Here is a 6,000-nt window from a genome sequence, read left to right as displayed (position 1 = left end):
TTCACATAGTGAAGTATATGGGGTAACTATTCGAGTTCAAAACTGATTCTGCTTGAACTAAAAAGCCTGACTTATGGCCCATCAAACATACATTGTACATCTGCTTATCCATTAAAGTAAAGAATGCACTCCCTTAAAATAAGAATGCAGACTTCCCCTCCTACGACCTATTGGTAACACCGGATTAGTCCCTTTCCTGACATCACAGTCCTGTTGACCTGCTAATTTGCAACTGAATACCTCTTTGAAATTTTGATGAAAATGTATCCTGGGTGTGTTTAAAATCTGTTCTTTGTTCTAAAAAGATATAAGACTATACTGAAACCCACGCGTCTCCAGAACGCCTTCCAAGTCCTTCCCGGGTGATGATCCTTACTCTGGCTCATAATAAACTCACCCCAATTTTGATTTGTAGGTTGGTTATGGATTATTTGCATTGACAATAACTGCAGCTTTGTACCCTTTGCTTAACATCTCCCCATTTTCCCCACTCCCCTGGCCCCTGGTAACCACCATTCTACTCTCTGCTTCTATGAATCCAACTTTTTTAGATTCCACATAGAAGTGTGAGCATGCAGTACTTTTCTTTCCCCACTGTGTTCTTAAGTTCACCTGTTCCGGTGAGACTCTCGTGACTAGGAAATGTAGAAAGTATTCACATGTTTTTGGATGGGGATCCTGAGGCCAGAGTGGCTGAAGCACACAGCGACACCATGGGTTCAGGCCTGCCCTTCACACCCAAAAGGCCGACCAGAAATCTGCAGTTGTGGGAGGAATGTACTGAATTTCACCGGATTCTTAGATCGGCCCTCTTTCTACGCTGAATTGGAAAATAGCCCAGGGAACAGAAATTGATTATGCCATAAGTAACCATCTGGGTGTGATTGCTTACTCACTCTCCCTTCCAGAGAAAAACAAGAGCCCTCCCCCATCTACTAGCTCTTATCTTTCTGTGCAATTGATTTGTCTAATCCTGGAACGGGTTTCAGATTGGAAGCCTTGTTGTTTGTAGTCCAGGATTCCACCTCCAACCCCGTCACCATCTGGCCTGACTGCATGAAAATGGAGGAAGGGGAGGGGAGGGCAGCAGGCACTAGGCCCTTTGCATGAGCCATCCTGCTGGGCCTTAACTTGCAGAGGGCCAGGGCGTCCCTGCCATGTGCACAGGCACACAGGTCAGTGGAGTAGGTCAAAGGAGAGGGTGCAGGAACCTGGGAACAAAGACCTGTCCCTCACGGCCATCCATTGTCCCCAGTGTAAGCCATCCATCATGCCGCTTCTCTCCACAGCTGGATGGGCCAGCTGCCTCCCCACAGGATCTTTTCTTTCTCTTGACTGCCCCAGGAGCGCTTGATGGCTGTCTTTTCAAAGCCATTTCCTCTCAAGACCCCTTGTGCACAATGTTTTGAATGATGTGAGGCCAGTCCCATTTTGGACTCTTTTGAAGTTTTTTCATTGTGGTGGGGGGCGGAATGCAAACTAGGGATCTTCTGGGTTGATCCTCTGAAGTTGCCCACAACAAAATGGGGGAGACTTGAAGTCAGGTTTTTTAGTGCAATGACGTGTGATCCTTTCGAATTCCCCCTTGTCTTGATTAAGTAGGTGAGGCGAGCAGTGTGTATCAGGCCGCCCGCCTGTTGCTCTCATGAATCAAGTGGTCAAGCCCTTTTTCCATGACTGATGTGATAATAAGAGCACTGGGTTCCCAGTGAATCTGCAGGCAAATTGTTACTGTGTGTATGCATCACCCAGCCCTTGTTAAATGTTATTGCAGAACTTTTCTCAGAGCCAGGAGTGAAGTCTGGTTATGATTCAGTCGTGACGGAAATGCGCTGCATGTGTGTTGCAAGGTAACAGATTAGATTTAGTGACTCAAATGGGCAGTTAACTTAGATTTAATGGGACTGTAATTGTACAGTGAATTTTAAATGCTCTTTTGATTATTGCATCAGGGTTATATTGAAATACATACTTGTCATTATGTCTTGACGTTTTAAAAACAATTACATCAAATCTAATGAGAGGGAACCCAGTAAGAACATCTAATTACGTCTCAAGGGTGCCAAGTTTTCCATTTTAACTCTGTGGTTTTCACTGACCTTGACATTTTTCTCCCAATTGTGATATAAAGATAATAAATTTGGTTGGCATAATTAGTAATTATTCTCACCAGAGAGTTTTTCTAATAAGCACCCCAAATTATCCAGTCTACATTTTTCTTCTTTGGCTACTTTCTACTACTCACATTTGTTTTCACCTCATTCCCTAAGGCTGGTGAAGATGTGAAATGATATACTTATGGTTCCCTGGGATAAATTTGTTCTTTAGTCTAATTCAACAAAACAGTTCGAGTGCCCACAACGTGCCAGGCTTTATAGTAGGTGTTGTGGCATAAAAATGAATTCAAATATTATTCTTGTGGTCAACGAGCTTCTCTCCCTTTTTGTCCTCCTCTTCCTCTTTCACCATCATCATCCTCAGCATCTAGTGAATATTTTGGGGGCTCAGGGCAGGGCACCCAAAATATGCCTCTTTGACATATTGATTATTTTGAATTAAAATTACTTAACAAACAGCCAGTGCAAAAAGGATCTTCTGACCATCTTTTGTCTCCCTGAAAGCAGGAAATAAAGTTCCCAAGTGAAAGGTACCTTCTCTGCACCAGGAGTTAGAGAGACGCCCTTATTGCCCGATATGGGGATTCAGGGCTGAGAAGGCTGTGTAAACAAATCCACTTAGTTTCTTCACTAACTAAGTACCCCACCCTAAATTTCTTCTTGTCAATTCCATCTTGACAATTCCTCACAAATTTATTGTTTCTTTGTCTAAAAGGTATAAAAGTCACTCCTTTGACCCTCTCATGTTAATGTGAGGCTCCCATACGTATCAAATTAAATTTGATTTTCTCCTGTTAGTCTGTCTCATGTCAATTTAATTATTAGACCAGCCAGAGGAACCTACAAAAGTAGAGGAAAATTTTCCTCGCTGACAATATTTACTCTACAGGAGCCACTGTTCTCATTTCTTTTACGTGTCTCATCTCAGTTGCATTTCAACCCTTTGATTAGGTACCATTATTATTCTTATTCTGCAGATGAAGAAATCAGGATTTAGAGAAGTTAAACACCTCAGGAGCATAAGTGGGGTTTCAAGCCGAGGTCTGTTTGATTGCAGCTTCCACCCTCAGAACCACAAATGACATGTATATGACTCCTCATGTCTTTCTTTTACTCTCAAAATTTGGAACAACTTTTCAGGACCTGCAATATAGGGTGAAGCTCCTAAGGTGCTCTATAATGGAGCTGCAGTTACCTTTCCAAATTCTGGCTCCACCTCTGTGCACTGTGAGTTACCCTAGCAGATGGAACTACTCAACTTCCCTTTCGCCTGCTCTCCTGGCCTTTGTGCACATGGCTCCCTTTGCCAGAAATACCAGCAATGTCTTTTTCTTCCCTCCTCCACCTGTCAAAACCCTTCCTATCCTTCAAGTTGGCTCCACTGCTCCATTTCCCTGCAGCCCTCCCTGACCCACTAAGAAGCAGTCACTCCTCTCTCCGTGAATGCAAATCTCGGTACTTCTTGCAGTTTGTAGCCCATTCTGCCTTGTTGACTGTTAACTTTTCACTCTCGATTTCTTCCACCCCTCCACATGTCTCCTGAATGGATCTTGCCCCTCTTGGTAGCTCAATGACAGCCAGTACAATGTCGTGTCTTGTAAGTGTGAATTCTAAGAAAATACTTGCTGAATTGAATATTTATTTAGCTGCAGGAGATGCCTGGCACAATTTAAGATGCTATATGTTAAGGGAAAATGGGTTCTATAATTCCAAGTTATAGTTTCTGAAATTCTCCATTCAACGGATTTTTATCGGAGTAGGGTCATTCAGGCAGGACTCAGAGTACTTTTTATAAACTAGATAACTATCTACTAAAATTCTAAAGAATCATAGGAAAGATAAAGTCATTTTTTATTGAATAAATTTAATATGTAACATTGTGTAAGTTTAAGAAGTATGGCGTGTTACTTTGATACATTTATATATTGCAATATGATTGCCAATGTAGTGATATTTATTACATTACATAATTATAGTGCAATGTTATGGTCTATATTCATTATACTGTGCATTAGATCTTTGTGGCTTATTTACTACTCATTACAAATTTGTATGCCATCACTCTTATCCCCCCCAATCCCCTAGTAACCATCATTTTACTCTATTTTTCACAGGTTTAACTTCTTTAGATTCCACAGATAAGTGATATTATATAGTATTTGTCTTTCTTTGTCTGACTTTTCTCACTTAGCATAACGTACTCCTAGTCCATCCATGTTGGTGCAAATGGGAGGATATCCTCCTTTCTCATGGCTGAATAATATTCCATTGTGTATATGTACCACATCTTTCTTATCCATTCATCCATTGATGGGCATTTGGGTTGTCTCTGTATATTGGCAATTGTGAATAATGCTGTGATAAACATGGGAGTGCATCTATCTCATCAAAATCCTGTTTTCATTTCCTTAGGGTATATACTCAGAAGTGGAATTGTTGGATTGTATAGTAGATCTGTTTTAAATTTTTTGAAGAACCTCCATATTGTTTTCCATAGTGGTTGGACCAATTTACATTCCCACCAATGATGCATAAGGGTTTCCTTTTCATTGCATCCTTTCCAGCTCATCTGGTCTCTTGTCTTCTTGACAGTAGCCATTCTAACAGGTGTGAGATGATATCTCATTGCCTTTTTGATTTGTATTTCCCTGATGATTAGTGATGTTGAGCATCTTTTTATGTGTCTGTTGAACCATTTTGGTGACCTCTTTGGAAAAAGGTCTATTTAGTTCTTCTGCCCACTTTTTAATCAGATTGTTTTTTATTATTAAGTTGGCTGAGTTCTCTATATATTTTGGATATTAACCCCTTATCTAATATATGGCTTGCAAAAATTTTATCCCATTCTGTAGGTTGTCTTTTTATTTGTTAATTTGTTCTCTTGCTGTGCAGAAGCTTTTGAGTTTGATGTAGTCCCATTTGTTGATTTTTGCTTTTCTTGTTTGTGCTTTTGGTGTCGTGTCCAAAAAATCATTGCTGAGACCAATATCAATGAGCTTCTTCCCTATGTTTTCTTCTATGAGTTTTATGGTATCATGTCTTACATTTAAGCCTGACCCATTGCAAGTTAACTTTTGTGTTTGGTGTGAGATAGGGGTCCAATTTCATTGTTCTGCCTGTGTTTCTCGTTTTCCCGCACCATTTGTTGAAGAGATTATTCTTTACCCATTGGGTATTGATGGCTCCCTTGTCAAATATTGGTTGACTGTATATGCTAGGATTTAATTCTGGGCTCTTTATTCTGTTCCATTGGCCAATGTGTCTATTTTTGTATCAGTACCATACTGTTTTTATTGCTATGGCTTTGTAGGATAGTTTGAAATCTAAAAGTGTGATGCCTCCAGCTTTGTTCTTTTTTCCTCAAGATTTCTTTGGTTATTTGGGGTCTTTTGTGGTTCCACACAAACTTTCAGATTGTTTTTCCTATTTCTACAAAGAATGCCTTTGGCATTTTGATGGTGATTGCATTGAATCTACAGATGGCTTTGGGTAGTATGGCCATTTTAACAATATTAATTCTTCTGATCCATGACCATGGGATGTCTTTACATTTCTTTGTGTATTCTTTGATTTCTTTCAGCAAGGTCTTGTAGCTTTCATCATATAGATCTTTCACTTCCTTAGTTAAATTTATTCCTAAGTGTTTTATTGTTTTTGATGTTATTGTGAAGGGGATAATTTTCTTCATTTCTTTTTTCAGATCCTTCCTCATTAGTGTAAAGGAATGCAATTTATTTTTGTATGTTGATTTTGTATCCTGCCACCAAATTGACCAAAATTGTTGATTAATTCCAACAGTTTTTTGACTGACTCTTTGGGAGTTTCTATATATAAGATTATATCATCAGCAAATAGCAACAATTTTACTTCTTCCTTTCCAACT

The sequence above is a fragment of the Equus asinus genome, chromosome 4 (genome assembly GCF_041296235.1).
Source record: "Equus asinus isolate D_3611 breed Donkey chromosome 4, EquAss-T2T_v2, whole genome shotgun sequence".
In the NCBI taxonomy this organism is placed as follows: domain Eukaryota; kingdom Metazoa; phylum Chordata; class Mammalia; order Perissodactyla; family Equidae; genus Equus; species Equus asinus.
The sequence above is the reverse complement of the archived record's forward strand: the minus strand, read 5'-3'. Positions refer to the sequence as shown.